We start from the raw sequence: 12,565 nt of genomic DNA on the forward strand, positions 1-12,565 counted from the left end.
GAGCTGTCACGGCTCCGTTTTGCTATTTGAAGAACGGTACTCAGTTGTCAACTGAGTACATTTCTACAAATAACACTGCTCTTACTCGACAGGTTCGGGTTTCCTGAATCACAAATCTACCTCATTTGCATGCCTTTCACCTGCAATTGAAGTAATTTGCATATCCCAGCCCTGTCCATGTAAGAGCCATTTTAGGAGCTCTCTTACATGCCCCTACAGGCTTTTTCTGGATCGCTCATCGGACATGATGGCTGCATAGAGTCTTACTCTACTCTAAGACTCCATGCAAGCCTTCGTGAATCTGGCCCTTTATATTTTTATTTTTATTTTATTTTATTTTACATTTGTTTACTGAGAGTGTCTGTCTGGGCCTGGAGCCTGTTTTCAGCAGAAGCCCAGGGAGAAAAGCTCCAAATACATTGCAGTAATAAAACTTTAGTACATAAACACCTCCAAAATGGATTACAATTAAACATTTTAACAAAAAACATAAGAAACAAAAGAACTTTGTAAGACTCATGTTTCTTGCTTGTATTCAAAACGGATGATTCATTCACTGACTTCAGAGTCTAAACTAAGTTCAGCCATGCATATGATTTTACCATAAATAACATATTCTAAGAATAAAGTGAATTCTCCATCTACTTCATTAAAAAATAAATCTCCACACTAGGAATCAAACTAAATTGATAGTAGTATCAAAAGTTCCTCTAAAGAATCCCCACAGATGTTATCTTCCAAGATACTCAGCATTTAGTTTCTTCTTTCTCTCTGGCAGTCTTTGTATACAGCCATTATTGTTTTAAAGTTATGAAAGGCCCTCATTCACTTTCTCCAAAAGAGGTGATCCCTTTCAGGATATCAACTCAACCTGCCAAATACAATCTTGTTGACCCAAGTACATTGAGAAATAGCCCCCTAACCTGATGGGCAAAGCACATCAAACATTATTTTATGTAGGGAGGGAAGGACCACTTGAACCATTCATAGGTGCGTTTATCTAACTACCAAAACCCACTTATTAAATATTGTAGTTCCATGGTAATACAACCATGGGGAATAGAAAACCCCTTGCAATGGTGAAATCAGCAGCTATCAAACTGTGATGTAAGTGTCACTACCTAATAATAAGAAACATGGTCAGAGAAACAAGTCGCGCTCTTAGCAGTTAAACAGATGTAGGACTTCTGCTGCAGCTGAAACTCAAGAAAGCCAAACAATCCCTGCTCTTCAGTGGAATAACTGCATTCAGATGGACTGGGAAACCAACCAGAATTACAACTTCAGTCTGACTAGGGCTCAGATTCTAAACATTCCCAAAAGAATCGCTGTGTCCTGTAAGGCCCGTCTATCTTATCATTTTTTTTGCCACAAACATTTGACATGTCTTCTTATACATGAACCAAAAAAACACCTACCACCATTTTTATTACAAAGAAACAACATCAATAATCTAACAGCAGTGCTGATATATGCTCATGTGAGGACTCCTACTAATGAAACATATCATCTCCAGTTCCAGGATATTACTACCTGCACTGGGTAATATCCATATCTTGCTGTACCTTGTACAATAATAGAATGAAATAGTTCGCCTCTTCCTACTTCTCCTGTTTAATATACTATAACTTTTAGTCTTGTTATATTGTTTCCTGATGGCTTCTAAATATTTGAATCATGTTATAATTCTTTCATTATACGAGGATGATCCAATCATTTCTTTTGTTGCTTGGCTTAGAAGATGATTTGCTACCTATTATGCATTTGATTTAATCAGCTAAGACTACTAAATTCCTAAACTTCTCTGCCAATGTTCATGCTGATCTTGCATTTTGCTATGCTGAGTTTGTCTTCTCACTGTGTGTGTGTGTGTGTGTGTGTGTGTGTGTGTGTGTGTGTGTGTGTGTGTGTGTGTGTGTGTGTGTGTGTGTGTGTGTGTGTTGTGTGTGTGTATATGTGTGTGTGTGTGTGTGTGTGTGCGTGTGTGTGTGTGTGCGTGTGTGCATGTGTGTGTGTGTGTGTGTGTGTGTGTGTGTGTGTGTGTGTGTGTGTGTGTGTGTGTATGCAAAAAGACTGGGTAGCTCGGGGTAGTTATTTCAGTGACCAGACCTGATCTCTCATTGAAAGGCCTAACATCTGAATCTAGGGTCTAAAACAGCTATATGTAGTATTCAGCACGTTCTAAAAGTAGGGTGCGATTAACTGGAATTAGGTTGCCTCCATTATTTAGCTTTGTTTTAGAATTAAAAACTAGTTCTTGTTTTCTTGGCTTATTGCTTACTGTTTAATTTTGCTTTTGAGTTATACAGGATTTTATATATGCCTCAGAAACCATTAAGCCTAAATTGCATTTGCTTTGTAAATTTCTTCTCTGGAAATAAGGTATTGTTGGAAACTTGATTTTTCTGATCATTTCTGTGATGAGCAAGGATCTATTTCATTTGTTGAGATTGCTTTATTATGTACTTGAACTTTTCTTGCCAATGTGAAATTGAATTTGTATCTATTACAGTGAATGCTCAGCTTTTATCCTGTGAGCAATATCTGCTTCTTCTGCCATAAGTGCCTGTGTAGAATATTAAAATAACCTATTTCTTTGCTTTAGCAAATAAACTTTAATTTATAACCAAAACCACAGTCCAAAATTAATTAATGCCACTTTGCCAAAAAAAATCAGTGACTCCTCTGTTATTTAATAAATAATACTCTATTTATTCCACAATGGGTTGAAAAATAGCAGCAAATTTCACCATAAATCCTCTTAGCGCCTCGGCCAAAAACATGCTCACTTAATGCTTCCTTGATATAGAAAAATTTACTCTAATCAATCAATTATATCATTACATCAATTGCACAAAATAAAAAATCTCTTAAAACTAAAACATTCTTTAAATAAAACGCTGTCAATTGCATTTATTTAACCCACTAGGTTGCAATGTATTATACTTAATAATAAAAATGTATTATTTTTTTCCTTAGTGAGTTTTTAAGCATTTCTTCACTGGCAAATTGTTGTAAAACTTTCTCCAAAACTGTTACTTTTAAACTACTTATATCCCCTAAATTTATCTTGTTAAAATTGTAATTTATGTTTCTTCTTTTGAAGTTACTAGTCTGTTTACACTGCAGTATTTTGTGTTAACCAAGAAGACAGACTTTGTGTAAACTCTTATTTATATAAACAGAGAGACTTTAATTTTAGCCAGTGTTTGCTTGTTTTGAGTAAAGTAACTCAGTCCTGCTTTACTGCCTCGGTTTTTTTGTATTGATTAAAATGTTCCTAGGCTTAAAGCAGACTAGCTTGCTGGTATTTCATTAAAACAGAAATGCAAAGTTGTAGTCATACATATGTGTTTATTTTTGAATTAATCAAGAGTAAAAATAACAAAAATGGTAGTTTGAACATGCCATAATGGCATTTGAGATAGAAACGTATCATAAAAGCAGTATAAGTCCAGGTAGGTGAAACAGATGGTTACTAAACAGTGGGGGAATTCAGTAAAGCCTACATGATTTTTTTTTTGTGTATGCATCATGGTGTGATGCGTACATGAGTGCTAACATTTTTAGATTCAGTAAGCAATGCTTAGCGGCGCACATGCATGGGCAAACAAGGAAAATTCCAAGGAATGCATATTATCTCATAAGTAGGTGAATCTTATGCAAATAAGGCTGATTGAGTGAGCCAATAAGCAGAAAGGTATCCATGTAGACTCCGTGTCAGTGTCCGTAGTGTATGTATGCATAATTTTTCTGTGTATAGGAATCTATACAGACAGAAGGGGATGTAAAATTGCAGAAATATGGATATACCTCCCCTGAAAATGTTATACCACATATAGATATGTACAAAGCTAATGTTGTGGATGTCAGAAAGAGGAAGGGAATAAGTTTAATTAATAATATTTTTTTTAAATAATCTTGGCATGTTTGCACTCTGCACTGCAGTGCGCAAGCATACTTAGTAGAAAAATAGAAAGAAATAGGAAAAAAGCATTTTATAATATATGTCAGAAATGTATTGTAGGACCTTGGGTTAGGTCCCTACAATGGTGCCTTGGTGCTGTTACCCAGTTCACACGGCTATGAACCGTGTAGTTTCCAGGCTGTCAGGATGGATATGTATGCAAATGAGGTGGATGTCTTGAATAGCAAAAATGAGTAAGCATGTCCGCATGTCCACTTCGTGTAGGCTCCCACACCATGTTGATAATTCCACTGGATGTAGATGCCAGCAGGGGGTATGTCCAGTTACTTTTAAGATTATTTAATTCCCTGTACATGTATTTGTGCTGTGCACAGCATAGCTGAGTGTGTTTGCTTGGAAAGACCACTCAGGTCACAGCAAAGGCGTAGGCTGCAAGTAATTAAAACTGGATATATTCAATTATTAATTTTGACTTTTGTATAAGCTATGCTGTGTGGCACATAGCTTAACGTGTTCACTTGGCACACTACCCACATGACAGTGATGCAATAGACAGCAATGAATTGAAAGCAGATATATTCAATGAATACTTACTAGTGTGTATAAGCTATGCAGGGCCATTAAGTGATGTTAATTACATTGTAGGCAGGTGAAATGCATAATAATTACCCAGTCACACCTGGTGGACCTACATCAGACCAGTATAAAGTATTCGTACACCCTACATTTTGATTTTCTCCCAGTAGTCTGGACCATTGGTGTACATTCTTTGGAATTTTAAATGAGATAATGCTAGGGGCTTCTGCAGTCTACTACATCTGTATGTGCTAGATGCTGAAGTCAATGCTGCTGGTGCTGCCAACAATAGACCTAGGCTGAAAAGGAGAAGCGTGTTCAGCCCCAGAGTAACCTTCTAGAAGCTGGAGATTATAGAGCTCTACAGGGAGGACAGGGACATATTACAAGAACTCACTCAGCTCTGCCACCCTCAACTCAGAGCAAGAGCCTGCAGAGGGAAACCCATCCCAATGGAAACAAAGGTATGTGTAGCTTTAGGTTACTAGCTACAGGAACTTTTCAAAGACCAACTGGGGACATGATAGGTATGCCACAGGCATCTGCATCCAGGATACTCTACCAGTTCCTGGATGCTATGCTACCAAAGTCCAGTGAGCACATACATTTCCCCCCTCTCCCTGAGGCGAGTGCCAGCGATATGCAACAGTTTTACTGTGTAGTACACTACCCAGAAATACTGGGTGCCATAGATTGCACTCATGTACACATCAAGGCACCATTTATTGAGCAGGGCAGAATCTATGCTAACCACAAGGGGTACCACTCCATCAACTGTCAGGTCATGTGCAATATCGAGGGGAATATAGTGAATGTGTGTGCTGACAGCCCTGGCAGTTATCATGACTCTCATATCTAGCACACATCACAGCTGTACCAGATGTTTGCTAGGGGGGACATCCCACGTGGTCATTTACTGGGGGATGCTGGCTAAGCACTGGAACCATGTATGATGGCACCCATCAGAAATGCACACACACCCACATAAGAATTCATAATGAGGCACAAGCACAAACTAGGAACATCATAGAGTGTGTGTTTGGGCTTCTGAAGTCACAGTTCTGGTGCCTAGATATACCTGTGGAGCTGTACAGTATTTTCCAGCCCCATGTGCACATATATTCACAGTATATGCTCTGCTACACAATCTGATCTGAGGAAACAGTTTCAGCAGGATCAGCAAAGGGAAGGGATACACAGCCTCCCATCAGTGCCTAGGTCAGCACAGCCACAGTCAAGGAGGACTTGGAGGAGGAACCACGTGCTGATTTCCCTAGCTTTAGCTAAGAAAATGCATAACACATTTACTGACAACCTTGTGACCTAGGGGGTGACACCTTACTCCTACTCACATACACAAGTTAAAATTGATGGCAGGCAACCCACACATCCTGTACCTATCCATGTATTGGCTGTGTACTGCTTGCATCTGATAGAGTTAGCCCTGACCTACAGTTGTGTCACCTGCTACATTTGCAAGGTAAGCCCTTAACCTATGCAGTACTTGTAAGTATTATTATGATATGGCATTGTATGTATGGATCTGGTACATTATGCGAGTAAATATAGTGAGCTACTTGGACAGAAATAACATCCACATGGGACTACAGATACCCATTCCACTATCATGTTTCCATTGCTGTTCACTAAGCCTCATGCATGGAATATTCATGCAGTCCTCCTGCAACAGATTATTGGTACATCAGTCAAGGGAGATATTAGACAGTGGGGTTACATGATTGTCAGATCATTGTGTATACCAGCAGAACATGTGGTGTTGTTCCCCCAGCCCCAACACAGCAGTGTTCCCTTGTATCTGCTGTACCAGTAAGTCATAAATGGTATATCATCATTCCAGGCAGTCTCGGAACAGTAACATGGAAATTGATCATGCATTGTATGTCTTACTTAATATACGAATACCAATATACATATTTATGCAGGTGATAGTGTGATGCATGACCCTTTCTATCAAACAGCTTGTGTGGCTCAAAGGCTAAGACAATTAGCTTGTGTGATTGTGTATATGGCTGTAATCTAGAAACATCAACCTCTTTTTGATGTGAGGTATTATTACGTTGTGTTTTACAGACTGTCAGTCAGTGTGTGGTGTAATATTATTAATCTCGGTCACATATTAACTACTTCAGATATTTTTCAAATGTTTTAGCCAATTTGGGTGAAGTCCAGCAGTACAGAAATAGGGAGAGATGTCATTATGTGTAACAGACAAAATCCCTGACTGGAGAATGGGTAGGTGAGATCTGGAGTCAGTTTATAACTAGTAAAAATCCCACTGTGCATGCTCATACACTCAGTTAAGCAGAGTGCAATTCTGCTGTTCCTTGCTCAAAATGTCTTATATATTTATATATATATATATATATATTATATATATGCATATATACATACATACATACATATATGTATACATATCTGTCTGTCACTATCTCTCTCTCCCTAAAGATATATATCTATCTCTATATGTATATATAAATACATATACAGACACACACACACACACACACACACACACACACACACACACACACACACACACACACACACACACACACACACACAACTTGCACATACGCACACACACACACACACACACATATATATATATATATATATATATATATATATATATATATATAAACACATACATCTCTGTCTTTCCTCATATATCTACATATATATATATATATATATATATATATATATATGTATATTTCATACATACATACACACACACACACACACACACACACACACACACACACACATGTACATACTTACATTTATATGTATATCCCTCTTATAAGCATAAATATATATGTTTATATGTGTGTGTATGTCTGTATTGTTCTACATACCCTGATATCATGGTGAGTAAAGCTGCACTATAACACACACATATATATATATATATATATATATATATATATATATATATATATAATGTTGCTGAAAGGACCAAATATAAGGGCTCAACAGTAAATAATACACTTTCTTGCAACTCCCTGTGCCTGCTGGATGTCATCACACATACACAAACAGGTGAACAGGTGGTATAATGTATAATATCTGTGAACACATTGAAAAGGCAGATTGTTTTTCTCCACAGGCTTGTCCATCCAAATGCAAACAGCCACATATGGCCAAAATGGCCACTGTAGCCACATAGCTAGTTTAAAAAAAACAGTTATCTGACTACTAGGTGGCTAGATGCAGATAACAGTAAGAGGCAATGTCACTCTGCAGGCCACACATGCTGTTCAACACAAGCCTATTTTATGTACTCCACAAGTAGTTTGCCTGCAGTCATGTGTAAAACAGACTTCAGCCATGGTGCATGCGATAAGTGTTGTGATCTGTATTGTGTAAGACTAGATACGTAGGGGTTCTAATCTCACTCCAGACCACTTGGTGTGTTTGTTTGTGTATGCATCTCCCTGTTAAACAAATGAGAAGCCCTCATTGACTACCAAACTGCAATGATTCTCCACTTTTTGGCCCTTGCACTTGATGCCGGCCTCCAAACTCCTGTCATCCACAAGACCTGCCCGTGTCATGTATTTTAAGACTACCAAATGCCATTCTAATGTCAGAGTGCAGCCATGGTGCATGTGATAAGTACCATGATCTGCAGTGTATAAGACTAGGTAAGTAGGGGTTCTAATCTCACTCCAGGCCACTTGGTGTGTGTGTGTGTGTGTGTGTGTGTGTGTGTGTGTGCAGTGGTGTGTGTGTGTGTGTGTGTGTGTGTGTGTGTGTGTGTGTGTGTGTGTGTGTGTGTGCAGTGGTGTGTGTGTGTGTGTGTGTGTGTGTGTGTGTGTGTGTGTGGTGTGTGTGTGTGTGTGTGTGTGTGTGTGTGTGTGTGTGTTAGAAAAGTAGGGTTTTGCAGTATGAAATAGTAGAGATGTCATGCTTTATAAGAGTAGTGTGTAAATGTGCTTCAAATAAGACTCACAACAAGGCCTGCTGAAAGTGTCATAAAGTGAGTCTGTACAAATGTGTGTGTGTTCTTAACACTGTTTTATGATCATTATGTGTGTGTTGTGATGTGTGTGTGTGTTGTGTGTTTTAAGGATATTTTCTAATTTTTGTATTGGTTTGTGTGTGCTGTGTGTGTGGTGTGTGTTGTGTAATTGTTATATGTGTGTGTGGCTGTGTTGATGTGTGTGTGTGTGTGTGTGTGTGTGTGTGTGTGTGTGTGTGTGTGTGTGTGTGTGTGTGTGTGTTGTGTGTGTGTCCTATCTCTCCAACAACTATGTGTACATGTGTGTGTGTGCTACTGTGTGCCATTCTATGCCTAATTGCAGCTGGTGCTGCTGTGTGTGTGCAGTCTGTGAAGTGTGTGTGTGTGTGTGTGTGTGTGTGTGTGTGTGTGTGTGTGTGTGTGTGTGTGTGTGTGTGTGTGTGTGTGTGTGTGTGTGTGTGTGTGTGTGTGTGTGTGTGTGTGTGTGTGTGTGTGTGTGTGTAGTGTGTGTGTGTGTGTGTGTGTGTGTGTGTGTGTGTGTGTGTGTGTGTGTGTGTGTGTGTGTGTGTGTGTAGGGCTCAAAAAAAAAATGTGTGTGTGTGTGTTGCAGTGTTTTGGTTGTAAGCGGTGAAATGGTGTGGCAAATTGTTGTAACACAAGTAAAGAGCTGCTAATGATTAAGTATGTAAACAAATCTGTGCTACTGTAGCATATTATGTCTAGGCGTTTATATACTTGTGGTAGTATGTTGTGATATTTGTGTGTGCGGCGTACAGTAATTTGTGTGTGTTTGGTACAAATGTGTGTGCTTTCCCTGTTTTTATGTGTGTATATGTATGTTGTGGTGTGTGTGTTGTGTGTGTGTGTGTGTGTGTGTGTGTGTGTGTGTGTGTGTGTGTGTGTTGTGTGTGTGTGTGTGTGTGTGTGTGTGTGTGTGTGTGTTGTGTGTGTGTGTGTGTGTGTGTGTGTGTGTTGTGTTTGTGGTTTGTTGCTGGGTGACGCGGTGTAGATGGGGTTGTGTATGTGTGTGGGCGTACTGATGTCTGATCATCCAAGATTGTGTGTGGTGTCATCTTAACAGACTTGAGAAATGGAATCTTCTTAACAGACTTGAGCTGTGTGATTACCAATGTAAATCTGGATACTGTTGTTCTAATTATTGGACATTTGGAATTAAATTTAGTATGTCTAATACAGTGTGTGTTGTGTGGATTATGTGTGTAATTTTGTATTTTCCCTGTGTGCAGGGTTGTGTGTGTGTGTGTGTGTGTGTGTGTGTGTGTGTGTGTGTGTGTGTGTGTGTGTGTGTGTGTGTGTGTGTGTGTGTGTGTATGTGTGTTGTGTGTGTGTGTGCTGTGTGTGTGTGTTGTGTGTGTGTGTGGTGTGTGTGTGTGTGTGTGTGTGTATGTGTGTGTGGTGTGTAGTGTGTGTGTGTGTGTAGAGCATTTGCATCAGTGTATGGGATCATGCTGATCTCATGAATGGGCCTAGGCAATCCCTAATGGCAGTGTACCCAATTTTACATTATTTACACATATTTTATTTGATTCATTTTGCACACAGTCCAGGTGAGGTGGGCCCAGGCAGCCGCATGATGGTGTGGTGAAACATCGGTCACCCATCTGATCACAGAGTTTGCCATTAGAAGGGGTGTGTTGAATTGTTCTTGTTTGCCATCAGTCTCTCCCTATACTCATCATGTATTATGTATATCTCATACCAATTGCCACATGTCACAGAGAGAATAATCCATGTACCATTATCCTCAATAATCCATGTACCATTTCCATCACATCTGCAGGGCATTTGCCATAATGCAAGGCCAGACATTGCAGTGCCCCTCAGAGATCACCTGAGCAGTTCGGAGTGGCCTTGAGAGTGATAAAGTGACAGTGATTTCAGACGATCCCCGTAGCACAGATGCTGAAGACTTGGATTTCCCTTGTGAGGAACCTTTGTGTTGTGTGCAGTTGCCACTAGTGCTTGGAAAGGTACATGACAACATGGTCATTGTACTCAAATATTGGCCTGTTGAGTGAAGAGTACATGCAGGGGTTAACTACTTCATATTCAGGTGAAAATGTCCTTAGTTATGACAAGAGCAAGATATAATTCCCTTCTTACCACTGTCGAAACATGGTGATCTAAGGTAAAGTAGGTGTAAACCTGTGTGCCCAGGCCTGTGTGTCCAGGTCTATCACCCCTGAGTATGTACTGTACATCTGGTGCTGTGACTGATGTGCTACTTACTAGGAACATTGGAGTTATCGATGGAAATAATACTTCATACGTATTTGAATGGAGTTTATGGCCATGAGTATGTCAACAAGCATTTGTTCATGAAGATCTTCTTGAAGCATATTGACATAACTGAGAGATTCTATAACTGTTCACAGTTTGCAGGTATCAGCCAACCTAGTCAGCCACAGGGTTTCAATTTATGCTTGTACTTTTGTTAAATGCCCAATGAGCACACTGACAGTGTAAGGTTATAAAGCCTTCCACACATTTAGGGCAGCTACTTCACAAGCAGGGAATAAAGGTGGAGGTGTGTCTATTTATATCAAAAATAAATATACTTCAAGGCTGGTCAAACAGGACAATGCACTTGAACTGATACATGTTCAAATCATCATAGGAAAAATCCAATACCACTTCCTTGCAAGCTATAGGTCCCCCTGTATGACCCAGGAAGCCCATACCATGTATTTAAACATATTAGAAACACTAACCACCCAACTATGCACCATATTTATGGGTGATTTAAATTACCCCACTATTAAATGGGAATCCTATAGACACCAAACATACATGCACAGAGATTCCTGGATTTTGTAAACACAAACTCCCTGGACCAGATAGTCCATACACCAACTAGGGGTGCAACCATACTGGATCTGATCCTCACTAATATGGGAGACTGTTGCACACCCCCTACTGTAATGCCCTCCCACATAATGGTCACCTTTGAAGTACAAATAAAACCTGGACCCCCAGATAAACCTGGAATATTCAGTGACTATTCTAATGCTAACCTCCTGCTATTAAGTGAGAACCAGGCAAAATTTCTAGCTCCCATAAACCCTGAGAACACCTCTGCCTATGCAGAACTATTCACAGAAACCCCATAATAAGCATGATAATAGTTGCATAGAGGCAGCTGTACCCACCAGGAAGAAGTATAGAACTAACTCAAAAAACAAGCCGCCCTGGTGGAATCACAAAGTCCATCAGCTGTATAAGAGGAAAAAGAAAATCATGGCAAAAATTAGGAGGTGCAGCACCCAGCAGAATAAAAGCACTCTCATCAAACTAAACAAACAACTCAGAGGACAAATAAAGTCTACCAAAGCCAAATTTGAGGTATGTTAGCCTCCCAGGCCAAGGACAACCACAAAGCATTGTTTAGCTATGTCCTCAACCTCAGAGGCAATACACAATTGTGTACAGAGCTCACTGTAAATGGAGCCACCTATACTGAGCCAGAAGATATAGCAAACCTCCTGGCTTATAAATTCAGCTCCAACATTACCCCTCTCTCCCCCTCAACCTTTCATCAGAAAATATCATCAAATCTAACCCCCCCCTAGTATTACTAGGAGAACAGGTCCTTAGTACTGTCTCTAAGACCAAGAACGCTGCATCAATGGGCTCAGACAATATCCCAGGATGCCTTCTTAATAGCATGAAACATGAACTATCAGGGCCTCTGGAATACTATTAAACTGTAGGCTCCAAACAGGTTGCATGCCTCATGAATGGAGAAAGGCAACAAACATCCCTCTACACAAAGGTGGTCCATCTACAGACCCTGGAAATTACAGACCCATAAGCCTCACCAGTCTTCTATGTAAAGTCACGGAAATAAATATCATGGAGATGATCAATAGACATATAGTAACCCTCAAGACACTGGACCCAACCCAGTTTGCTTTCTTCAAAGGCAGATCATGCCTACACAACCTGGTGGACTTCTTCGAGCAGGTCACCAAAACAATGGATGAGGGCAAAGTCATTTATACTGCCTACCTTGACCTGGCCAGAGCATTTCACACAATACCCCACTTGGATATTGT

The sequence above is a fragment of the Protopterus annectens genome, chromosome 10.part0 (assembly GCF_019279795.1).
Source record: "Protopterus annectens isolate FY-2018-M chromosome 10.part0, PAN1.0, whole genome shotgun sequence".
In the NCBI taxonomy this organism is placed as follows: domain Eukaryota; kingdom Metazoa; phylum Chordata; order Ceratodontiformes; family Protopteridae; genus Protopterus; species Protopterus annectens.